Below are 26,897 nucleotides of genomic sequence, written 5' to 3'. Positions count from 1 at the left end.
TTTAACGGTAACATTTTTGAACAGAATGACGGAGTGGCTATGGGTAGTCCTTTGTCACCCATAGTCGCCAATTTATTTATGGAGGACTTCGAGGCTATGCCACTGAGGACTTCAGCTTTGCAACCAACGTGCTTCTGGAGATACGTGGACGATACCTTCATCGTATGGCCGCATGGACGTGATGCTCTTAACAGGTTTTTGGACCACTTCAACTGTCTTCATCCCCGTATCAAATTTACTATGGAGGTTGAAAATGATGGGATGCTTCCATTTTTAGACGTAATGGTTTATAAAAAACCAGATGGAACTTTGGGACACAGCGTTCACCGAAAGCCGACACACACAGATTTGTATCTGCACCCTAAGAGTTGTCATCCACCACACCAACGTAGTGGCGTCCTTAGGACTTTGGTACGGAGAGCATATGCCATTTCCGACGCAGACAGCTTAACCCAAGAACTTGAGCATTTGATGACTGTTTTTAAGGAAAATGGATACACCGAGAAACAGATTCGTCGGGCTATGGAATTTGGACCGTCTCCGGAGGTGTCCGAAGAGGAACATAGATCTGTGGCCTTTCTTCCTTATGCTGGAGGCTTATCGTTTAAGATTGGACGAATTTTAAGGAGTTTTAACATTAAGAGTGTGTTCCGTCCACCCTCCAAGATTAGGGCTCTGCTCGGCTCTGTGAAGGATGATTTGGGACTTAGGAAACCCGGGGTGTACAAAATCCCGTGTCAATGTGGGAAAGCTTACGTTGGCCGTTCTATTCGCACAGTGAATGACAGGTGTGTGGAACATCGCCGTCACACGAGGCTACAACAGCCGGAAAAATCGGCCGTAGCAGAACACTGCCTGAATGAGAGACACAAAATGAAATTTGAGGAAACTGTTGTAATTGCCAACATTTCCGGTTTTTGGAATAGTGTGTATAAAGAGGCGATCGAAATTAGGTTGGCTGATAATTTAATCAACAGGGACAATGGGTTTCCTCTTAGCAAAACGTGGAATCCTGTATTATCTCGCATCAAAACTGAACGTTCTTCGGTGCGGCCTTGATTGCGATATATCGTTGCCAGCAGTGTTCCACTAAGGGCGGCGCCACCTCCCTGTCTTGGAAGGCAGAAACCGTGATGGGCGGCGCATGGGCCGTGTACTGAACGGTGGCCTATATAGGACGTCGATTTGCAACCTGGCGTCAGTTCTCAGCGGGACTCATCAGCAGAAGCAGCATTTCCTGAAGATGGCGAACAGTTGGATCGCCGAAATATCGAGTCAAGTTGATTTTAGGATCCGGCAGCAAACCCGAAAAGACTTTCAAGACTTATTACGCCGGGAAAGCCTACGCAGTCAAATAAAAAAAGTATTCTTACTACAAAATTGAAAACTCACTTTGAAACTTCACCTTCGAAAATTAAGCATGACTGTGCTGGTAAACCTCTAAGTTATTTGATTTTCAAACAGCTGAGCAAAACTGAACGTACTCAGACAGTTCTCTCTTTACTTATTCTAATCATCACTAAACTGACACACAATATCTTTAGCGCAACGCAATTACCCTTCATGAATCACTTACCTCACAAAAATCTTCGTTACTCGAACTACTCCAATACAGCGAGCGCCAATACTGCCAGCTAAACAAAAGATTCTAACTACTGAAGGCACTAAATACTGATAGGCATAGTTAGCAAATGAAAGATTTGATAGAGAACAAACAATATATACAATATTGTGACATCCAATTAAACAAATTTCGTTTTTCTGACGGACACACGTCCATATCGTCCGCTCGAAACTCTGGCAACTCTCTCCCCACAACCACCTCTGCTGGCGGCTCACCTCCAACTGCCCAACGCCCCGCGCTGTTCGTATCCAACTGCCCAACACTACAATAGCAAATATTTCAACAATGAGTCCAACCAGCCACAGACTGCACCCAGCGCAGTCGGCGATTTTCATACAGAGCACTACGTGACGTTACCAACATAAAAACCTAAACAGCCCACTTACAACTTCCAAAAAATCTAGCTTCATTCGGATTTTACGTGCAAAGAACATGTTTTTGTTAGTTTTCTTATGCGCGCCTCTTCTAACTTCCTAGCTTGTTCGAATCGGTTCAGATTTTGTAAGAAGGTAGACAAATACATTTAATGAATGGTCGTTCTGTTGTTTTATGAACTCTTTATCCGTTGCCACGATATAAGTAACATGATTCGAAAAGCAATAAAAAAAACGCTAAAGCAGAATTAAATTTTCAGTCTACAGTGGAGTTATGAAACTTCCTTGCAGACTAAAACTGTGTCCCGGACCAAGACTCGAACTCGGGACCTGCGCCTTTCGCGAGCAAGTGCTCTACCACGTGAGCTAAATCAAATGGTTCAAATGGCTCTGAGCACTATCTGACTTAACACCTGAGGTTATCAGTCCCGTAGAACTTAGAACTACTTAAACCTAATTAACCTAAAGACATCACACACATCCATGCCCGAAGCAGGATTCGAACCTGCGACCGTAGCGGTCGTGCGGTTCCAGACTGAAGCGCCTAGAACCGCTCGGCCACACCGGCCGGCCCACCTGAGCTACCCGAGCACGAATCACGGCCCCTCCTCACAGCTTTACCTCCGGCAGTACCCCGTCTTCTTCCTCCAAAACTTCACAGTTGTCCCACGAAACTTGCGGAACTCCGCTGCAGAGTGAAAATTTCATTCGGGAGACACCCCCAGGCTGCGGCTAAGCCATTGTCTGCAATATCCTTTCTTCCAGAAGTGCTAGTTCGGCAAGTTTCACGGGAGAACATCTTTGAATTTCGGGAGGTAGGAAGCGGGGAACTGGTGGACAACCACACACGGATGGTTCAAATGGTTCAAATGGTTCAAATGGCTCTGAGTACTATGGGACTTAACTGCTGAGGTCATCAGTCCCCTAGAACTTAGAAGTATTTAAACCTAACCTAAGGACATCACACACATCCATGCCCGAAGCAGGATTCGAGCCTGCGACCGTAGCGGTCGCGCGGTTCCAGACTGAAGCGCCTATAACCGAACGGCCACACCGGCCGGCCCACCTGAGCTACCCAAGCACGAATCACGGCCCCTCCTCACAGCTTTACCTCCGGCAGTACCTCGTCTCCTACCTCCAAAACTTCACAGTTGTCACACGAAACTTGCGGAACTCCGCTGCAGAGTGAAAATTTCATTCGGGAAACACCCCCAGGCTGTGGCTAAGCCATTGTCTACAATATCTTTTCTTCCAGAAGTGCTAGTTCGGCAAGTTTCACGGGAGAACATCTTTGAATTTCGGAAGGTAGGAAACGGGGAACTGGTGGACAACCACACACGGATGGTTCAAATGGTTCAAATGACTCTGAGCACTATGGGACTTAACTGCTGAGGTCATCAGTCCCCTAGAACCTAGAACTACTTAAACCTAACTAACCTAAGGACATCACACACATCCATGCCCGAGGCATGATTCGAACCTGCGACCGTAGCAGTCGCGCGGTTCCGTACTGAGCGCCTTAACCGCGAGACCACCGCGGCCGGCCACACGGATGGTTTGCAAGAAGAACGGTTGTTGGTAAGCCTCCGTGTGGGCTGAAATTTCAGTAAACTTAGCTTGATGGGCTTTTCACGAGATACACGTAGGACGAAGCAAAGCATTGGTCGACTCTCGGATCGTTAACAGTAAATGACACAGTGATCCATAACACCTCTGTTGCAGCATCTGCCACTGGAGCTGTCTCATCATCTCCTCGACACTTTCGTGCTTGACGAACCTGTAACGAAACGTGCCGCTCTTCTTTGGATCTTCTCTGTTTCCGCTATCAGTCCTACATGGCACTGATGAGCGATATTCAAGAATTGGTCGAACGAAGGTACTGTAAGCTCCCCCGTTTGTGGGAGGACTACACTTCCTGAACGTTCATCCAATGGTTCTGTGTGGCATCTGCCTTAACTGCGGCAACTTTTATGTGGCCGTTCCACTTTAAATCGCTCCCTAGTATACTCCTATATATTTTATGGATGTGAATGCTTGCAGTGACCGTTCTGCAATCTCGTAATCATTCAGTAATGGATTTTCCTGCGTTTTATTTGCATTTGTTTATGTTGAGCGTCCACTGCGTATGTTTTGGTTGGCAGGAGAGCCAACGCCGTGTTACTAGAGGAGGCCGAAAGGCACGCGTTTTAGCTCACGCAGGCTGGCGTGAGGTCTGGAACAGGGCAAGGGAATTAGAATTTAGAAAATCGGACGTAGCTGGTGGAATACTTAACTTTAATCCGTTAATGAAGAACGTCGGTCTTGCCAGTACATAATTCACAATATCAATGGTAACTGATAATGGCGCCTTGCTAGGTCGTAGCAAATGACGTAGCTGAAGGCTATGTTAAAGTATCGTCTCGGCAAATGAGAGCGTATTTTGTCAGTGAACCATCGCTAGCAAAGTCGGTTGTACAACTGGGGCAAGTGCTGGGAAGTCTCTCTAGACCTGCCGTGTGGCGGCGCTCGGTCTGCAATCACTGATAGTGGCGACACGCGGGTCCGACGTATACTAACGGACCGCGGCCGATTTAAAGGCTACCACCTAGCAAGTGTGGTGTCTGGCGGTGACACCACAGCGTATCCGTTTGCGAAACGTCAATCTTTCGCAGGTCTTCCTGTATTTCGCTACAATTTTCTTGCGTTGCGACTTCTTTGTATACGACAGCATCCTCCGCTAAAAGCTTCATGAAACCTCCGACGTAATGCACCACGTCATTTATATACAGTGTAATTCATCTGCCCCTTTCGCTATCGTTCTACGCAACCCGCAACGTTGTACTTGTTCTCGGTGATTCACGCGCGAGACTTCCGCATTCAATCGCTTGCTTCTCGGGATCGTTGTGTACGAGATTTAATGTAGTTAAATTCTATACTGGGTGACGTTTACGCTAGACGTCGTTGTATTCCAGATATTCCAGGAAAACGTACAACCGCCGGTCGGATGGCCGAGCGGTTCTAGGCGCTACAGTCTGGAACCGCGTGACCGCTACGGTCGCAGGTTCGAATCCTGCCTCGGGCATGGATGTGTATGATGTACGGGAGTGATGACCTCAGAAGTTAAGTCCCATGGTGCTCAGAGCCATTTTTGAAAACGTACAACCAGAGTTGGTAGGCGATAGTTGAACATCGTTGTTACAGGTAGTCTGCGAAAACCATTTCATAGGTGTTGGCCAGTGATGAATCGTGTATACGACTGGAGTTAACCGTTTCAGTGTCAGTTAAGGCTGGAAGACGGTGCACAGAAGCACCGAAACTGGTAGCCATGTAATAAATAACATCGTAAGGACGGCTGCAGGTGCTCCATTTAATACACCGGCTTTTTCATCTCAGTTCGCGCCTGAGAACTTTGTATTTGTCCACATTTCGAACACCGGCGTGCTGTGTTGCCGGTGCAGGGCATTAGAAATCCGATGCGTGTGAGTGCGTGCTCGTTGCGTTGCTCCGACCCAGTGGCCTGAATCCCTTGCGACGCGACGCGTAACTGGAAACCTACAGACGACTGCCGTCTGCGTCCCACTACATTATGAAAGTGGCTTCCGTTCGCAGCTGTTTCTCACCACGACTGCGTCAACGGAGAGCCGCTATCGGTAGTAAGACGAGGACCCAGAGTCCACAGTGGGTTATATTTTGTTCTGCATAATGAACGCCGCAAACTGACACGAAACCCCCAGAGGTCACAATAGGACAATGATGTTTACAGCATTCGACGCCCTACTTATTGTCTGCCACGCAACCAAGATATCGGCTGCTAATAGCAACAGGGGACAGAACTGGAGGTACCCAATGTTGAGAACAGAATTGCAAATTCGTGACACTAGCTCAATGGTCGTCAATTGATTTAAATATTATTCGCGGCTGACTCTTATTTCAATTACTGCCACGCGGGTGAGGGGAAAGAACACATCCTGGTGATACCAGCATTATGCGTATTTAGATGTTCGATTAGTCTGAATGGTTTGCAATGTTCCAGCGGTTCTATTCGAACTCTGTGCTGATGTACCAACAAGGACCATTTTCGCAGATAAACATGAAAGTACGTAATGGAGGTTCAGTTTCTCAATATAGTTCGTAGCACTCACACATTATACATCCGCTATAATAACAATTTCATGCATTTACATTTTTGGTTGGCTAAATATTATGACGATACGCTGTACACAACTTCCACAAATATTGTTTATGATGTAGTCAAGACTACGCAATGAAGCCAAAATCTCGGATAAAATTGAAATGTAGTTTTATTAACACTTTTATTTTCACTAACTAAATATGAAATATGAATCGGGATTGGAGGTGATGATCCTATTCTTCTTTTCAGTATCGGAATGGTCGATATCTTGTTCTGAATAACGCGTGTCATCTGATGTCCAAATATCGACACGACCCAGGCTCTCAATTCGGCACTTAAATGTCTATTCTTCGCTCTTGAAATGTTCGATGTGATTGTCTTTCACACGGAGAGTTCAATTTAACGGTGTATGCACTGTTTTTAGTATTTTAGGTCCCCCGTTAACTAATACCTGGTATTTAATGGCTCTGAGCACTATGGGACTCAACTGCTGTGGTCATAAGTCCCCTAGAACTTAGAACTACTTAAACCTAACTAACCTAAGGACAGCACACAACACCCAGCCATCACGAGGCAGAGAAAATCCCTGACCCCGCCGGGAATCGAACCCGGGAACCCGGGCGTGGGAAGCGAGAACGCTACCGCACGACCACGAGATGCGGGCACCTGGTATTTAATAAGCGAACTATTTTTATGCTGGCTCGTTGTTTGTATCAGTTACCCCCGCAACCGTCCAAGGATAAGATTCTCTTAATGTTCCGCGCACACGCCTTCCACAATTTTATAAAATGCAGAATTACGTAAACTATAGCTTTCCGTTGCGTACAACTTTCGTGGGTTGCACAACCATAATAGTTTCCCAAGAGTACTTTTCCCAGCTAACACAAAGTTGTTGTCGGAATCATTTTCACCTCACCCGACAATAAACGTCTCTGATGACTTCGTCACACGTAATGTATTTTAAACGTGCTTGAAGAGTTTTTAAATAATCTCCTTAAGGAATTTCGCAGTCGCTTACCAGTTTTTCATCGACTAGCCCGATAACTGAAGGTAAAGATCTCCATAATGTGTTACATGTTCTTTTATATGTATTAAAAAACAAACGCGCCCCTATATCTTTCTGTCCCGCTTGGTCTTTGCTACTTTGCTTTTTATTACTTTTCATTATATTGCTTCTTAGTAATACTGTGCAGTTATTAAAGTTTCGTATTACTTTCCCCTTTTTAATTTTTCCAAAATCATTTATCCCCGATTTTAATTAATATGATGCTAATTGACACGCCTGCCCGCAAAGTACCGTTATACCTTGTGAGTCGGTTCGGGTCTCCGGCATCGTCCCCTACGCTCCACGGAGTATGGGACCTCATTATCATCTAAGGAGTTCTTTAAGTCTTGGAAACAGATGAAAAGGAGATGTGGCCAAGTCGGGGTCTGTATGGAGGATGACAGTGAACCGAACGCCTCGGATTCTTGCAGACGTCGCAGTGTCCGTGTGTGGTCAGGGATTGTCATGCTGAAGGATAGGATGCTCCATGCGTGGGCGAACGCTTCGAATTCGAAACTCCCTCGCAGCGCATTCTTTCTCACTCACCGGCGTGGTGACGTCACACAACCGCTATGTTACACGCTACAACTCCGAGCCCTCTAGCGGCAGAGGACCGTGTGTGGACACGAAAATAAAGATGTAGAATGTTAGCAACGTTTGAATTATTGAAAAAATCCATTACGAGTTTTCGCAGTAAAAAATTCAGAGTCATTACTTTCCAGCACTTTCTCTTACACAGGTCTTTTCTGCTCAATTGGCTGTCAGAACTGTATCTTCCGTTTTCTGATCGGACTAAAATGAATAAAATAGGGTAAAAAATGAAATATGGCTTTCTGCCACTTGCATAGCCAATCTTCAGCTTGCGATGGAACACTTTTGTTATAAAAGGGTCGAAATATCTATTCCTTCAGTACACTGAAGCACCAAAGAAACTGGTTCAAAACTGGCTCTGAGCACTATGGGACTTAATATCTGAGGTCATCAGTCGTTGTTGTGGTCTTCAGTCCTGAGACTGGTTTGATGCAGCTCTCCGTGCTACTCTATCCTGTGCAAGCTTCTTCATCTCCCAGTACCTACTGCAACCTACATCCTTCTGAATCTGCTTAGTGTATTCATCTCTTGGTCTCCCTCTACGATTTTTACCCTCAACGCTGCCCTCCAATACTAAATTGGTGATCCCTCGATGTCTCAGAACATGTCCTACCAACCGATCCCTTCTTCTAGTCAAGTTGTGCCACAAGCTCCTCCCCAATTCTATTCAATACCTCCTCATTAGTTATGTGAACTACCCATCTAATCTTCAGCATTCTTCTGTAGCACCACATTTCGAAAGCTTCTATTCTCTTCTTGTCTACGCTATTTATCGTCCACGTTTCACTTCCATACATGGCTACACTCCATACAAATACTTTCAGAAACGACTTCCTGACATTTAAATCTATACTCGATGTTAACAAATTTTTCTTCTTCAGAAACGCTTTCCTTGCCATTGCCAGTCTACATTTTATATCCTCTCTACTTCGACCATCATCAGTTATTTTGCTCCCCAAATAACAAAACTCCTTTACTACTTTAAGTGTCTCATTCCCTAATCTAATTCCCTCAGCATCACCCGACTTAATTCTACTACATTCCATTATCCTCAGAACTACTTAAACCTAAGTAACCTAAGGACATCACACACATCCATGCCCGAGACAGGATTCGAACCTGCGACCGTAGCGGTCACGCGGCTCCAGACTGCAGCGCCTAGAACCGCTCTTATACGCAGGGATCACCTGTGCATTTTTTTCCCCAGAAACTTGGGAATTATTGCTGGGCGAGAGGTTCACGATAAATTCGTGCTAAGTAAGGGGCTAACGCCGTAGAACTGGGATTGCATCCTGTCCTTGTGACATCCAGTTGTTTCTTTACGCCAGGGATGGCTATGTCACCCATAAGGGAGTCTGTGCGATGATCAAACGACAGTATGTTTGTACGATTCTGCTACGTGAACGATTTCTTAAATGTGACCGGTGAAAGTAATTGTATACTCCGAGCATCGATACTTTTATGAACGCTCGAATTTCTACTAACTTTTGCCCACTGACATTTCCGGGGTCTTTTATGAACGGAGAGAGCAACAAACTCTGCTTGTTCCGCATCTGGTTGTGGAGGAATATGCTAAAACTGAAATTGATTGACAAAATGGCCTTTAGCGAGATAGTAAGAATGAGGAAATGAAACTGGTGGAAATCAAGACACATTCATAGGAATTCTCCACCAGAAAAAAAGCATTCGACAGCGTAAAACGATGCAATATGTTCGAATTTCTCAGAAAAGTTTGAATAAGCTATAGACAACGAAGCGTACGAGAACCGAGAGGGAACAATAAGACTGTGTGACCAAGAACGAGGTGCTTGGGTTAATAAGGGTGTAAGACAGGGATGCACTCTTTCGCCCCAACTTTTCCATCTATACACCGAAGAAACGATGACGACAATGACAGAAAGGTTCCAGAGTGGGATTGAAATTGGACGTGAAAAGACATCAATAAGAAGATTCGTTGAAGAAATTTCTGACAATGTACGTTTGGAGCACAGGATTGTTTCGTAGTGAAACATGGACTGTGAGAGAACAGGAACAGAAGCATCTGAGATGTGATGCTACAAAAGAATGTTGAAAATTTGGTAGACTGATAAGGAGAGAAATTGGGAGGTTCTGGTGGAATGGGCGAAAGAAGTAATGTATGGGAAACACTAACAAGAAGAAAGGGCAGGAATATAGAACGTCTGTTAAGAGATCAGAGAATAACTTCCGTGGTACTAGATGGAGATGTAGAACGTATAAACTGTAGTGGAATACATTCAGAAAATAATTGAGGGTGAAGGTTGGCAGTGCTACTCTGCGATGAAAAAGTTGATTCAAGAGACGAATTCCTAGCGGGTCACATCAAACCAAACAGAAGACTGATTACTCAAAAAAGAAGCGCATGCAAATGCTACTCGGAAAAAAAGATAATGGTGGAAGCTTTTTATCGGTCCTTGAACGTTCTAGCGCCGATTATATTAGGATTATGCGATAGTGCTCAGGCGTAGTTGTGTAAATAAATGTTTGTAAGTTGGCAGCTAAGCTCGTAGTGGTCGTATCCTTGACTTGGCACAACCTCTATGCAGTAGACCTCGCTGATGCTGTCAGGATAGGAGCTTATCATATTGCAGCGAGGCCGTTACACTCTACTTCATGCGTTAGCTGCTCGCGGAGCTTTGGAGGTCGCCGCGAATAGAATACTGTATCAGAATGTTGCGCAAGTGTCTGCCAGCCTGGAACACGACATTCCAGAGATGCTGCGTTCTGGGCTAGACGATGTCATGTCATAACTAAAGGCCGACTTCCTTTGTCAGCAACAATAAGATACCTATTTCAGAATTATGTATATTCGATTCATCCCACTTAAATCTAAACTCTACCATACTGTGTCATGGATGCAGCTCAATAAAGATTGTAGCAGCTTGTGGGCCGATTAAATCTACATCTAGATCTACAAGACTTTTCTGCAATTCACATTTAAGTGCCTGGCAGACGGTTCTTCGAAACACTTCATTTTATATCTCTACCGTCCCGCCCTCTAAAAGCGCGTGGGAAAAATGAACACTTAAATCTTTCTGTACAAACTCTGTTTCTCTTATTTTCTTATGACGATCGTTTTTCCTCAATGTTGGTTACTGACAATAAAATTTTTTCACATCCAGACGAGAAAGCTGGTAACTAATATTTCGCGAAAAGATTTCGCTGTAACGACAAACGCCTTTGTTTTAATGACTGCCATGCCAACTCGTGTGTCATATCCGTGACACCCTTTCCACTATTTCGCGATAATACAAACCGAGCTGCCCTTCTTTGAACTTATTCGATGTCGTCCGTAAATCCTAGCTGGTGAGGATACCTATAGAACGATAATATTCTAGTAGGGGAGCAACAAGCGTAGTGTAAGCAGTCTCTTAATGAGACCTGTTGCATCTTCTAAGTGGTCTTGGAATATAATGTAGTATTTGTTTGCCCCCCCCCCCCCCCCCCCGCAACACTGGCTATGTGATCGACGGAAAAAAAATTGGAAATTTGTGGTAAAGTCTTATGGGGCAAAGTACTTAGGTCATCGGTGGCTAAGCCAACACTACTTAATCTAACAGAAGCTAACTTACGCTATGGACAACACACACACACACACATGTCCGAGGGATGACCCGATTACTGTCGGGGCAGCCGCACGGACCATGACAAGGCGCCCAAGACCGTGCGGTTACCCCGCGCGGCGATTGTCGCAATTTATGTTCTTTATAATAGTAATTCCTGTGTTGTTGTGGTCTTCAGTCCCGAGACTGGTTTGATGCAGCTCTCCATGCCACTCTATCCTGTGCAAGATTCTTCATCTCCCAGTACTTACTGCAACCTACATCCTTTTGAATCTGCTTAGTGTATTCATCTCTTGGTCTCCATCTACGATTTTTACCCTCCACGCTGAATTCTAATACTAAATTGGTGATCCATTGATGCCTCAGAACATGTCCTACCAACCGATCCCCTCTTCTAGTCACGTTGTGCCACAAACTCCACTTCTCCCCAATTCTATTCAATACCTTCTCATTAGTTATGTGATCTACTCATCTTATCTTCAGCATTCTTCTGTAGCACCACATTTCGAAAGCTGCTATTCTCTTCTTGTCCAAACTATTTATCGTCCATGTTTCACTTCCGTACATGGCTACAGTCCATACAAATACTTTCAGAAACGACTTCCTGACACTTAAATCTATACTCGATGTTAACAAATTTCTCTTCTTCAGAAACGCTTTCCTTGCCATTGCCAGTCTACATTTTATATCTTCTCTACTTCGACCGTCATCAGTTATTTTACTCCCCAAACAGCAAAACTCCTTTACTACTTTAAGTGCCTCATTTCCTAATCTAATTCCGTCAGCATCACCCGGCTTAATTCGACTACATTCCATTGTCCTTGTTTTGCTTTTGTTGATGTTCATCTGATATCCTCCTTTCAAGACACTGTCCATTCCGTTCAACTACTCTTCCAAGTCCTTTGCTGTCTCTGATAGAATTACAATGTCATCGGCGAACCTCAAAGTTTTTATTTCTTCTCCACGGATTTTAATACCTACTCCGAATTTTTCTTTTGTTTCCTTTACTGCTTGCTCAATACACAGATTGAATAACATCGGGGAGAGGCTACAACCCTGTCTCACTCAATTCCCAACCACTACTTCCCTTTCATGTCCCTCGACTCTTATAACTGCCATCTGCTTCCTGCACAAATTGTAAATAGGCTTTCGCTCCCTGTATTTTACCCCTGCCACCTTTAGAATTTGAAAGAGAGTATTCCAGTCGACATTGTCAAAAGCTTTCTCTAAGTATGTACAGAATATGCACAGGAGGACTAAAACCATTACCATGATGCGTGGTCTCAGCTTGACGTCTTCGAGATGATAAAGCTTACTTTGTGACGGACAGAAGACATTAGTGCAAGGATGGTCCTACCTGTTGTGCTGTCGATGACGGCTCTCGCCCTGCTTCGATCTCCTACTACGGGAGGCGCCGCTTCCAGCGCCCAGAACGATTTCCACCACCACCGTAGTTCGCACTGTCCGAGCACTAGCGCGCGAGTGGACAAAGGCGGCGCGTAGTGTTTCCGCTTTTCCAGGCGGTGTCTGATTTGCATAGCCGACCGCCGCGCCCGCTTTCGTCGCCTGCAGCTTATCTTGGCGCACGTCATTCTTGCTGCCCACCACCGCCGAGGTTATCGAGGGGGCGTGGTAGCACGCTTAAACTTTGCTTTTCCATTTGTCTAACTATCCGCCGATACCGAAGTGCTAGTCAAGTGGCTCGTAATTCCATCACTTACAAAGAGACGGCACGACCGTAGGGTTGGGGATTTGTTCGAAATTTGGTGAAAGAGGACCCCTAACACCTTACGTGGTTAAAATATTAGGGCGCACTACCCGGAAAATGTCGGGAAAAATCGATCCAAAGTTTTTTAGGTGCCGTATGAGTATACAGTGTTAGTCCATCGTCAAGTCGCTTTCTGGCCTAAACGGTCGCCGGCACGGTAGCTCAGCTTGTTCGGTCAGAGGGTTAGCTGACCTCTGTAATAAAAAACTGAGTTAATGGGTCAACAACGAGCTGAAACGGGTGTCTTGCTTGCGACGTCCTCACCCAGCAGATGAAACGAACGAAAACGAACAAAAAAAAAAAAAAAATTCAACGAACAATATAGAAAAAAAAAAGAAAATGGTTACGGCTCGGACTCTAACGCCAGATGTCTCGCGTTCGATTCCTCCTCCGGCACTTTTTTTTCTTCTGTTTCATTTTCTTTTGTTATTCCACAATTATTCAGAAAGTTTCCCAAACCTACATTATCTTTAACAAATTAGTTACATTATTGAATAAAAATTACTTTCTTTTTGTCCAACAACACAATTCATGGCGGTGGGTTTCCACTTTTCATTGTAAAGTATGTGAGGAGAATCATTGGGTTTTTAATCAGAATAACAAAGTCAATTGGGAAACATTCAATTTTTATACATATAATAATTATAAACAAGAACATAGCATAGCGATAGATTTCTTCCGAAGATGTCGATGCAGTTAAATTATTTTCCATCAACAGCTTTTCGTAATACACTACTGCGTCCTTCAATCGTAATTTTGATAGGTCACTATGAATGGATTCTTCAGGAATTCCTTCTCCTATTCTAGGCGAGCCAGCAACTTCTTCAGTCGACATGTTTAGCCTCTGATCGGAATAATACGTTGAAATTTGAAACAGGCACGTCTGTTCACGACGAAATCGAAAAACAAACTGCCATTTACTTCTCACGGATCGCGCACAGTCGTATGCGCAGATGACTGTTACAGTCCCAAGGGAACCCTTACAAGGCCCCTTTAAACCTTGAAACCCCATAAAACGGAATAGAACAACGAACACGATTATTTTTCAGTGAATGAAAACTTGACGTTCTTGAGCTAAAATAATGTTTCAAAATAATGTGGGTTTGAGAAACCTACTGCCGGCCGGAATGGCCGTGCGGTAATAGGCGCTACAGTCTGGAACCGAGCGACCGCTACGGTCGCAGGTTCGAATCCTGCCTCGGGCATGGATGTGTGTGATGTCCTTAGGTTAGTTAGGTTTAATTAGTTCTAAGTTCTAGGCGACTGATGACCTCAGAAGTTAAGTCGCATAGTGCTCAGAGTCATTTGAACCATTTTGAGAAACCTATTGGTGGAATAACAAAAGAAAATGAAACAGTAGAAAAAGAAAGTGCCGGAGTAGGAATCGAACCCGAGACATCTGGCGTAAGGGTCCGAGTCCTAACTATCTAGGCCAGACTGCTGCTCGGCAATGGACTAACATTGTATACTCAAAAGGCACCTAAGAAACTTTGCATCGATTTTTCCCGGCATTTTCCGGGTTGTGCGTCCTAATATTTTAACCACGTGAGGTGTTAGGGGTCCTCTTTCACCACACAAAATTTCGGACAAATCCCCGACCCCACGGTCGTGCCGTCTCCTTCTTAGAGTGTTTGACGATGTATTCCCAATATTTCAAATGACTGTAGCGTGCACGATTACATTTAACCAATACGCTGTATGTATGGTGAACAGTAACTGAGGGTCTGTTAGAAAATAACTTTCCGTTTTGGAAAAGTAAAGGCTCCAGAGAGGTAGTTGTGACGCTACGGATAATGGAAGTAAGAATAACAATAAAAAAAGACACCTTCATAGGATTTGTAGACACGGAAAAAGCTGTCGACAGTGCAAAATGGTGGAAGATGTTCGAAATTCTGTGGTAAACAGGAATAAGCTGTAGGATAACGTGGATAATACACTCCGGCGTAACGCCAAGGGCCGGCACGTCGGCCTGGAACGTTGCAGCAGAGACGGCTGTGAGACGACGTCAGCCAATAGTAGGCTGGCGGCCGCCTCTCTAGGACGACGTCGAGACAGGAGTGGCCTCTACACGAGGAGAATACAAGCCCCAGTGGAAGATCAGCCGTCTTGCGAACGCTACAGCAGTGACTTACGAACTGCACAGTTTTGCTTGCATTGAAATTGTATACAGGATGAAAAGTATTTAAACCGACAAACTCTGGGAGGTTGTAGGGGACATCAAAGCAAATATTTTTCCCTAATGTCATTTTTTTCGTATGAGGAATATTTAAACCGGTAGAGGAAGATTTCTTTGGTGGCAAATTAATTAAACCAACAAACATTTTTCCATTTTTTATGGCCAAGAGACAACACATTAACACAACCCAATTTCAATTACAGTAGATATTCAAAAATGTCTCCATTGACACGTAAACAAAGGTTACACTGTCGGATCATATTCTGTCTGACACGGGCAAAAAACATAAGGAGTGTCCTGAATTGTTCCCCACACAAAAAAGTGGGGATCGATCAGCCCATGCTACAGGACCGCCTCTGCCAATCCACGTTTCTGGTAACCGTCGGTCCAGGAATGGACGCACACAACGACTGAAATGTGCCGGCCCCCCGTCATGTTGGAACCACATGCGTTGTCTTGTAGGGAGCGAGACGTCTTCCAGCAATTCTGGCAATGCTCTAGCGAGAAAATTGTAATAGTGCCTGCCATTTAATGGCCTAGGTAGCAGATACAGCCCCATTAAACAGTCCCCAACAACACCGACCAGCACATTAACGAAGAACCGCACTTGATGAGCGCTAGTAACTGTGACACGTGCGTTAGCCTCACCCCAAACATGCGAACTGTGCATGTTGAAGATTCCATCACGCCCGAACGTTGTTTCATCGGTAAACAACACAGAGGATGGAAATGTAGGATGCATTTCACGCTGTTCCAGGTACCACTGCGAAAACTGTGCTCTGGATGGATAATCAACTGGTTGCAGGTTGTGGACACGCTGTAAATGAAATGACCGTATCAATTGCTCTCGAAAGACTGTTTTTGCACTCGTCTGATTCGTCCCCATGTTACGTGCACTTGCACGAGTGCTGATTGAAGGATCCCGCTCCACATGCTGCAAGACAGCTTCCACAAATTGCAGCGTTCTTACCGTGCGACGGCGTCCCTGTCCAGGTAATCTGCTCAATGACCCAGTCTCACACAGACATTGGTACACAGCAGCAAAGGTCGTATGATGCGGAATACGGCGATTAGGATATTGTTGTTGATAAACCCGCTGTCCAGCTCGTCAGTTGTGGTGCGCTACGTAGTACGCACTAACCGTATCAGTGTACTCACTCCAGGTGCATCGCTCCATTAGTAAACAGAGACAATGCACTACTACATGGTGGACGGCAGTTTCCTACAACTGAAGAGCGTAATACGCCCTCTAACAACTGAAGATCGTAATACGGCCTCTAACAACTGAAGAGCGTAATACGGCCTCCACCGGTTTAAATAATCCTCATAGGAAAAAATGACGTTAGGGAAGATTTTTTTTTTATGTCCCCTACAACCTCCCAAAGTTTGTCGGTTTAAATACTTTTCACCCTGTATACTGAAGGACAATGTTCATTTGCATGTCGCCATTAGCTTGCGACACACCTTTGTGAATACGCGAAGTTAAGTACGATGATTGGAACTTAAATAGTGGCAACTATTTATCCGCGACCGATACAAAAGAGTTACATGTTTGCACCTGTTACTGTCCTTCAGAGTAGTATCCGGCGTTATGTAGAACCCGTTGCCAGCGATGTGGAAGGCGTAGTATACCGTTAGCACAGTCTGTTCTGTTGATGGTGCAACGGGTTCTAAACAAAGCTGGTGACTACTTTGAAGGACACTGACAGATGTATACATGTAACTCTTTTGTATCAGCTGTGAATAAATAGTTGCCACTATGTAAGTTCCATCCATCGTATTGTCATTTATCTTTCTGTGATAAACTCCATTAACACGATTTGCTTGAATGGTGCGCATGGAGCGGTCTACTGCCTGTCGAATCTCTGGAACAGTTCTGAAGCGAATGCCACGAAGTGGTTCCTTCATCTTTGGAATCATATCAAAGTCACGAGGACTTAAGTCCTGGGAGTATGGTGGTTGGTACAGAACATCCCAGTACCATCGACCGAACAGAGGAGCCACAGTTTGCGCTATATGCGCCAGCGCATTGTCGTGCAAAATGATGTGTGGGTTGCGCATAAAGTGTCGCCGCTTCTTTCGAAAAGCTGGTCGCAGGTGATTCTCCAAAAACGAACAGTAATACTGTGCACTGACGGTCTGCCGTTGAGGAACGTAATGCGTTAGGATAACACCATCACAGGCGTACACGAGAATCAGTGTAACCTTAGACCGTTCCATCCGCACCTCCAACAGAACAGGCTCTGCTAACGGTATACTACGCCTCCCACATCGCTGGCAACGGGTTCTAAACAAAGCTGGTGACTACTTTGAAGGACACTGACAGATGTATACATGTAACTCTTTTGTATCAGCTGTGAATAAATAGTTGCCACTATGTAAGTTCCATCCATCGTATTGTCATTTATCTTTCTGTAATGAACTCCATTAACACGATTTGCTTGAATTGTTGTGTGGCGATCCGAGAAAGCAGCTTTCCTGGGCACCCTATATTAGAGGAGTGGGTAGAACACTAACACTAAGAGGGAAAAAAAGACGAAAAGGACGCACCAGAAACAGTTACCCGAATAGGATGGAAATCGGTAGATTTGATGCACATGTACAAATAAACATACGATTAGTTTCGTAAAAATTGGGTAGTTTATTCAAAAGAAAGAGCTTCACAATTTGCGAAAGTCGATAACGTGTTGGTGTAACTCATGATGAAGTCCCATATTCCGTAACAGAGCGTAGGAGTCGATGCGGGAGACCCTCACTGCCGTACTAGGCAGTGCATGTGGTTTGCCATTGCCTTCCTCCGACCGTCATGGGGATGAATGATGACTATGAAGACGACACAACAACACCCAGTCATCTCGAGGCAGGTGAAAATCCCTGACCCCACCGGGAATCGAACCCGGGACCCCGTGCTCGGGAAGCGAGAACGCTACCGCGAGATCACGAGCTGACGACTTGGTCCAACTATGGTCGTGTTACAAGCAGTTAATCGGCTTGGCATTGTTTGATACAGTTTTGGATGTCCACCTGAGGGATATCACGGAAAATTCTGGGTCGTTAGGTCGTCAAAATCCCGAGCTGGTTGGAGGACTTTGCCCATGAGACTTCAAACGTTCTTCGGCCTGTAGTCTCATTGACTGGAGTAGAACTGTCGTAAGTGATGAGTCTCGCTTCGAACTGAGCTCCGGTGACTATCGAGAACGTGTCTGGAGAACCCGGGACGTTGGTGGGATGCCTGCCTGATTGTCGCCATCCTCACGGCTCGACAACCAGCAGTGTTGGTCTAGGGTGCCATTTCTTTTCATACAAGGTGCCTGAGCCGTGGCGCTCATTACTGGCGCGCCAGTCCCTCGGATGTCCATTATCGATCCTTCGATGTTTCTTATCTTTGCTTGTCTTGTTGTCTTCCGCATTCGCGGGGCGAGTGGCAGTTGTCGTTTGCTCGAGCTACCTACTGAGACGCCGCGAGGTACGAGGTGGGAAGCAACCACATATATGTGGAGTTGGCTGTACGCAGTCCGCCGGTTCAGCATGGAGGATGTGTGTTGCCTGCCTGCCTGTCTGCTCTCCTGATTTTGCTCGCCGTGCCTTGCGACCGACTAGCTTGGGTTGCTGCCTGGTGTATCCTACACAAGCCATACCGGACGTCCAGCAGAAGTTAAGCAGCCTTTTGTTTCTTTAAAGAAAAGGAGCAAATGTATAAGACCTTTTGTAACCAATTTTGGTGGCCTCTTAAGTGTGGCCTTCGCGTTTACACTGCCTTTGGGGAGTACTAATTGATGTTACTGCCGCTTCCGGCATTTGTCTTTTCAATTAAGTGTTGTGATCCCTTCGAGCGACCAGGTGTCACTCCTCGTTAATTAATGCTGGTTTATGTGTACTTAATTTTGAATTGGCCATTTGAATTAATATTATGGAGCGCAGTATAACACTAACCGGTCTAGTACCTTAATTTTCAGTGGCACGAGTTAGCTCCACTACCGGTTTTACTGATCTGCTCCCTTCAAAATCTTGTCTTGTATAAGTTTGCCCCATGTGTGTCTGGGAACACAGAGATGAGCTTTAGTGTGACTTCAGTGGTAGTCAGTTAATGGAATCTTCATTTTGGCTTGGCTTCCACTGAAGAGTTTGACCGGAGCGTAGTGTGTTTGATTTGTTATTCATTTGATTACTGTAAGTTTGTTTATTTAATGGGGAGCAAGACATTTAAAGACTGTCGGTATTAACTCACCTAGTTGCGGGGTGTTGCTAATTCGTTCCAAATGGCCTACTACTAATTCAATGGCAAGGCTGTTGATTAGTTGGTTACTGTGAGTACATATTCACGCTATTTGTTACCGAAATTGTTGAAGTGTCTGTGTCGTGATTCAGTCACTAGCTACGTATTTGAGCTAAATTGATATAAACCTTACAGTGCCTCCTTAAAAATTTGTTGCCAGCAGAAACCCGTAAGACAACTAAGTTTTGTCACTGCTTATGTTAACCTTTACTGGGAGCAATATTTCATGCAGTTAAATTTTGTCTTAAAATGTGTATTGCTCTGATGTAATAAACGAGTGATGAAAGAAAAAAGCAAAGGGGCCTGGTCCTTGCCATTGTGTCCGGTTTGTAACACGTATCACTCCCCCTTGGGTGTCATCCGCGACACACAGCACAACGGTGCGTCGACTTTATTCTGTACCCCTCGTTCGTGCCCTACATGGCAAGCCATCCTGGGCTTATGTTTCAGCAAGATAATACCCGCTCGCGCACTGCGACCGATTTCTACCCGTTTTCACCGTGCTGACCAATTCTACTTTGGCCAGTAAGGCCGCCGAGTCCCTGAGAAAGTTTGGAGCATGATGGGCAGGGCCCCACAACCAGCTCGGGATTCTGACGATCTGACGTGCCAACTGGACAGAGTTTGGCACGGTATCCCTCAGCAGGACATCCAACAACTCTGTCAGCCAATGTCAATCCGAATAAGTGCTTGCATGAGGGCCAGGGTTGGACCGACTTGCACAGTTTGTGAAGCTCTTTCTCTTGAATGAATGATCCAATTTTTCTGAAACTGAAATCATTCGTTTGTCTGTACGTGAACATCACATCTACCGATTTCGGTCCCATTCGGTTAATTCCTTCGTTTTGCGTCACTTTTTTGCCTTACACAATATTTATAAGAACCAAGAGGGAGGGAGAAGTAAGAATGAAAGGCAAAGAACGAAGTGCTCGGATTACAAAGGAGATAAGGCAGGGATGAATTAGATTCAAAAGCGGGATTAAAATTCAGAGTGTGTGGATATTAGTGATAAGATTCGCTGTCCGCCCCCGGTAGCTGAACGGTCAGCGCGACAGACTGTCAATCCAAAGGGCCCGGGTTCGATTCCCGGCTGGGTCGGAGATTTTCTCCGCTCGGGGCCTGGGTGTTGTGTTGTCCTAATCATCATCATTTCATCCCCATCGACGCGCAAGTCGCCGAAGTGGCGTCAAATCGAAAGACTTGCACCAGGCGAACGGTCTACCCGACGGGAGGCCCTCGTCACACGACATTGCATAAGATTCGCTGGTGACAGTGCTGTCCTCAGTGAAAGTGAAGAATAATTGAAGGCCGTGTTGAATGGAATGAACAGTCTAATGAGTGCATAACATACGTTGATAGTAAACCGGTAAAAGAAAAATAATGACAAGTAACAGAAATGAGAATAGCGAAAAACTTACCACAATTGGTTATGACAAAGTAGAAGGACTTTTAAATGCGAACATTTTAGGTTAGGCTTTACCGTGACATTAAATGAAACGACAAGTTCACTGTTACCAGTCACCGTTTCTAAGGTTTAAACCTCCATCATCGTGCGGATTTACATTAGTTAGTATTACATTTGTGTGTGTTTTGTGTTACGATTTCTGGAGGAACTTGTGGCACTGCCTAGTAGAGAAACAAGGCACTATTTCAGAATATGGTTTAGGATTATTTTTCACAAAAAAATTAAACTGATATCTAATGGTAAACATTAAATAAGTAAACTAGAGTACCTTCAGTGGTAACAGGTTCCTTTTGCTGTCGTAACACATCTCATGTATACTGCCACATTTGTAAACAAACTTGTCAAAATTGGATTTATATAAGACCTGAAGTACACACACATATATTTGACACCTCAAAACAAACACCTCCAAATGCTTTAAACAATTATTCTGTAATAATCTTGTTACGATGTATATTCTTTGCACTTTGCGACTGTGTCTTCTCTTCTGCTATACGTACCTTGCACCCAGCTGGTTCCAGACGCCATATTTGTTTACAAATGTGGCAGTATACATGTGATGTGTTACGACAGCAAAAGGAACCTGTGAACACTGGAGGTACTCTAGTTTACTTATTTAATGTTTACCATTAGATATCAGTTTAATTTTTTGTCAAAAATAATCCTAAACCATATTCTGAAATGGTGTCTTGTTTCTCCACTAGGCAGTGCCACAAGATCCTACAAAAATCGTAACACAACACACACACAAATGTAATACTTACTAATGTAAATCCACCCGATGATGGTGGTTTAAACCTTCGAAACACGTCTTGGAAATAAATAAAACGGTGACTGGTAACAGTGAACTTGTAGTTTCATTTAAAGTAGAAGGAGTTACGGAATTCCGCTACCTTGCAAGAAAAATAATCTATGACATATAAAGTGTTGTGGATTGGCAGGAGCCAACCCACGGAGTTTGGAGGAAGCCGAAAGGCACGCGTTTAAGCTCACGCAGACTGGCGTGGGGTCTGGAACAGGACAAGGTATTTAGACTTCAGAAAAAAGGTGGTACTTGGTGGAATATGGCTCTGAGCACTATGGGACTCAACTGCTGAGGTCATTAGTCCCCTAGAACTTAGAACTAGTTAAACCTAACTAACCTAAGGACATCACAAACATCCATGCCCGAGGCAGGATTCGAACCTGCGACCGCAGCGCTCTTGTGGTTCCAGACTGCAGCGCCTTTAACCGCACGGCCACTTCGGCCGGCACTTGGTGGAATATTTAACTTTAATCCATTAATGTTGAACGTAGCTCTTCTCTGTGCATTATTTAAAATATCAATAGCAACTGATAATGGCGCCTTGCTAGGTCGTAGCAAATGACGTAGCTGAAGGCTATGCTAACTATCGTCTCGGCAAATGAGAACGTATTTTGTCAGTGAACCATCGCTAGCAAAGTCGGTTGTACAACTGGGGCGAGTTCTAGGAAATCTCTCTAGACCTGCCGTGTGGCGGCGCTGGGTCTGCAATCACTGATAGTGGCGACACGCGGGTCCAACGTATACTAACGGACCGCGGCCGATTTAAAAGCTACCACCTAGCAAGTGTGGTGTCTGGCGGTGATACGACATAAAGCAAGGAGGACATAAAAATCGAAAGCTGTGGAGGAAGCCAGAGGTTGGAACACGTTGTACAAATACCGGGAAGTGAGGGCGTATGGTGAAACTGCTACTCTGAGAAGATGAGGTTCATACAAAAGAGACACTCTGAGAAGATGAGGTTCATACAAAAGAGACACTCGTGGCGGGCAGTGGCAAATTAAATACAAGAGTACCATGATGAAAACGACGGCTTCAGTTACATGATAAATATTTATTTATGATCCAACTATTTTCGCTGAGTTGCAGCCATATCTTCAGATATACATATTTACTTGGTAATTTACTTCACGCGTTAACCATTTGACGACCCAACATTCTTTGTCCAATTCTGATAATCAAGTTCAAAGCTCAAGAGGTTAAACACGACAGAATGCCGATACAGAAAATCAAAGACGTAACATAATCGTCACAATATGAGGCATGCAGTGACGACCTAGACCAGTGGTTCCCAAAATGGGGGTAATTACCCCATCAGGAGTAAAATGAAACTTTCTAAGAGGCAAAAAGAAAAGACTTCGACTGTGTTACGGTGTAGGAGACGCAGGGAACTAGTCAATTTCTGACTGCTCTCAGAGGTAATGGCCTCAGAAATGTTGAGGAGCACCGATATGGACGCAGCTGCAGTTTGCTGCAGTTGCAAGAGTAATGAATTAAAAAAAAAATCGAATGCCTTGTGAAGTCAACGAAAACGGCATTAACCAGGGAGTGGACGAATAGGTCTCCGTTCGTAACGAGGCAGCTACATAGGATTTTTTAATCACCCACTAGAATGTTAATGTCAAACATAAAGTTGATTTTAAACTGTTGGTGAGTGATGGGAGAAGGGTGAGAAGGTGGAAGAAGGCCTTTTGTTAACGTTTTTAGGAAAAAATTACTTAACTTTCGAAATGTGGTGCTACAGAAGAATGCTGAAGATTAGATGGGTAGATCACATAACTAATGAGGAGGTATTGAATAGAATTGGGGAGGAGAGGAGTTTGTGGCACAACTTGACTAGAAGAAGGGACCGGTTGGTAGGGCATGTTCTGAGGCATCAAGGGATCACAGATTTAGCACTGGAGGGCAGCGTGGAGGGCAAAAATCGTAGAGGGAGACCAAGAGATGAATACATTAATCAGATTCAGATGGATGTAGGTTGCAGTAAGTACTGGGAGATAAAAAAGCTTGCACAGGATAGAGTAGCATGGAGAGCTGCATCAAACCAGTCTCAGGACTGAAGACCACAACAACAACAAACAACAATCAGCAAAGAATGTCCGAGCCCGTACCAAGCTTCTAGTTCCAGGGTATGCAGTAACCCGAGAACTGATGTATGATTTAGTCAGACACTGCTTTGTAATTCTGCTGGACTGACCAATGTATCTTTGCGTCAGAGTCATTGCGATTACAACTGATCTCGATTTAAACACTGTTAGGAAGTTATTACCACGAAACTCATTCCTCGTAATTCTGTCTGAGGAATGTATTCTGATTTGTTCTTATCATTCCGTCGATATCTTTACTCACAAGGGAACGTACCCATCGCACCCCCCTCAGATTTAGTTATAAGTTGGCACAGTGGATAGGCCTTGAAAAACTGAACACAGATCAATAGAGAAAACAGGAAGAAGTTGTATGGAACTATGAAAAAAATAGCCAAAATATACAAACTGAGTAGTCCATGCGTAGGATAGGCAACATCAAGGACAATGTTAGCTCAGGAGTGCCGTGGTCCCGTGGTTAGCGTGAGCAACTGCAGAACGAGAGCTCCTTGGTTCAAGTCTTCCCTCGAGTGAAAAGTTTACTGTCTTTATTTTCGCAAAGTTATGATCTGTCCGTTCGTTCATTGACGTCTCTGTTCACTGTAATAAGTTTAGTGTCTGTGTTTTGCGACCGCACCGCAAAACCGTGCGATTAGTACACAAAAGGACGTGCCTCTCCAATGGGAAACGAAAACATTTGAAGGTCATTGGTCAACCGATTCCTCCACAGGAAAACACGTCTGATATATTCTATACAACACTGGTGACGGCATGTGCGTCACATGACAGGAATATGTTGTCGACCCACCTAACTTGTACACTTGGCGAATGGGTAAAAAGATTCTTCTACTTTGCCCGACTTAGGTTTTCTTGTGGATGTGATAATCACTCCCAAAAAAGAGATGAAAACATAAGAGTTTGTCACATAAACTGCAATAAATGAATGCAACAGATTCACAGTCGCACAGTTTTTCCTGTGCTCTGTCAAAACATATGTTTCTAACGTTTTCAAATTTTTCCGTGTGTAGACCGTCAAATCCTGCATATGTCCAAGCAAATCTGAACATGTCCTGGAATTTTGGAGAGCGAAGTTGATTATATAAAAACTTAAACTTCTCACTCGAGGGAAGACGTGAAGCAAGGACCTTTCGTTCCGCAGCTGCTCACGCTAACCACGGGACCACGGCGCTCCTGATCTCACATTTCCCTTGATGTTGCTTATCTTGCCCATGGACTACTCAGTTTGTATATTTTGCTTATTTTTTTCATAGTTCCACACAACTTCTTCCTGTTTTCTCGATTGATCTGTGTTCAGTTTTTCAAGGCCTATCCACTGTGCCAACTTATAACTAAATCTGAGTGGGGTGCGATGGGGAGGTTTCCTTGTCAGTGAACTGAAATGTAAATATCCCATTTTGTTTCCAGTACTTTAGTGTAGAGCGCAGATTTTTTTATTGCTCCGTACGGATGAGACAGTTATTTGCTCTTTGTTTTGCCATTTAGAACTCTCCGGGCAGCCAGATGCGCGAATTCTAAGGCCCCAGTTACGTGGTCCAGTCACAATGCGACCACCTGTCAAAAACCCGAATAATCACATTTTACAGTGCGGACCACTGTGAAGATGCAAGAAGAGAGTCACTGATATTCAGGAAGCTACCGACAGGATTGTTGAGCCATGTCAACTCTAGTGCTGTGGACAGTTGCGCTAGATTTGACGGATCAGGAGCTATGGTGCGAACAGCCCGGTTGAGATGTGCCGACAGATTCTCAATTGGGTTTAAATCTGCGAGGGCTGGTGCTCTTCAAACCATATACGTACTCAAACCATATACGTACTCAACTAGCTGTGTGACACGTTGCATTGTCCTGCTGGTAGATTCCCTCGTGCGAGAAAAAAACATGTGCATGTAGTAATGGACATGGTACCCGAGGATAGATGCATACATTGGTCCACTGTGCCTTCCAGAACGAAGACGTCACCCACGGAATGCCACGAAAACATTCCTCAGTCCCCCGTCCTCCGGCTTGGACCCTACCGACGATTGTTGTAAGGTGTTTGCTTTCAGACGTTTCACCTGGATGGAGGACAAAAAGTGATTAACCTTAAAAGGCCCCTCAGCGGACCTCCAGTTGTACAGGCGTGCACGAATCATGCCTCAGCTGCAGAAGCCCTTACGCAGCAACGTTCGCTGAACGGCCGTTGAGGAGACATTGTTGGTTGCCCCTTGGTTCATTTGGGCCGTTGTTCTGTAATTGAACGTCTATTCGTCAGTAAACATGTCGAGAGCAGTCGTTCAAGGTTGTCATCTATAGCGCGTGTTGCGCCACGGTTGTCTCGGCGGCAGTTTGGGATAGAGCCATATTACGATGCACTGCGACATGCGAAGAGTTTACAAACCTATCCGTTTCCGAAATGCTTCCACCCTTTGTCTGAAAGTCAATGATATATCCCTTTGGACGTCAGATACAATGCTCCCGTTCCGCTTTCTTTCCCCCATACGCCTCAGCTGCTTTATATACTCTCCACTGCTAGTGCTGCCACCTTTCGTCTATGAGTGATTATCGTACATTGGCGCTGAACATATCAACACCTACATCTACGTCCATACTCCGCAAGCCACCTGACGGTGTGTGGCGGAGGGTACCCTGAGTACCTCTATCGGTTCTCCCTTCTATTCCAGTCTCGTATTGTTCGTGGAAAGAAGGATAGTCGGTGTGCTGCTGTATGGGCTCTAATCTCTCTGATTTTATCCTCATGGTCTCTTCGCGAGATATACGTAGGAGGGAGCAATATACTGCTTGACTCTTCGGTGAAGGTATGTTCTCGAAACTTTAACAAAAGCCCGTACCGGGCTACTGAGCGTCTCTCCTGCAGAGTCTTCCACTGGAGTTTATCTATCATCTCCGTAACGCTTTCGCGATTACTATATGATACTGTAACGAAGCGTGCTGCTCTCCGTTGGATCTTCTCTATCTCTTCTATCAACCCTATCTGGTACG

General features: G+C 44.8%; 1 protein-coding gene across 1 annotated transcript in view; it reads right to left on the bottom strand.

Annotated features, from left to right (window-relative positions):
* The window catches only part of LOC124550955 (arylalkylamine N-acetyltransferase 1-like), a 266,302-nt gene that overhangs the window by 162,020 nt on the left and 77,385 nt on the right, over nt 1–26,897 (bottom strand). The window lies entirely within an intron of this gene.

Source organism: Schistocerca americana, chromosome 9 (assembly GCF_021461395.2).
Source record: "Schistocerca americana isolate TAMUIC-IGC-003095 chromosome 9, iqSchAmer2.1, whole genome shotgun sequence".
Taxonomy (NCBI): domain Eukaryota; kingdom Metazoa; phylum Arthropoda; class Insecta; order Orthoptera; family Acrididae; genus Schistocerca; species Schistocerca americana.
Note: the sequence above shows the minus strand (reverse complement) of the source record. Positions and strands in the feature narration are given on the sequence as shown.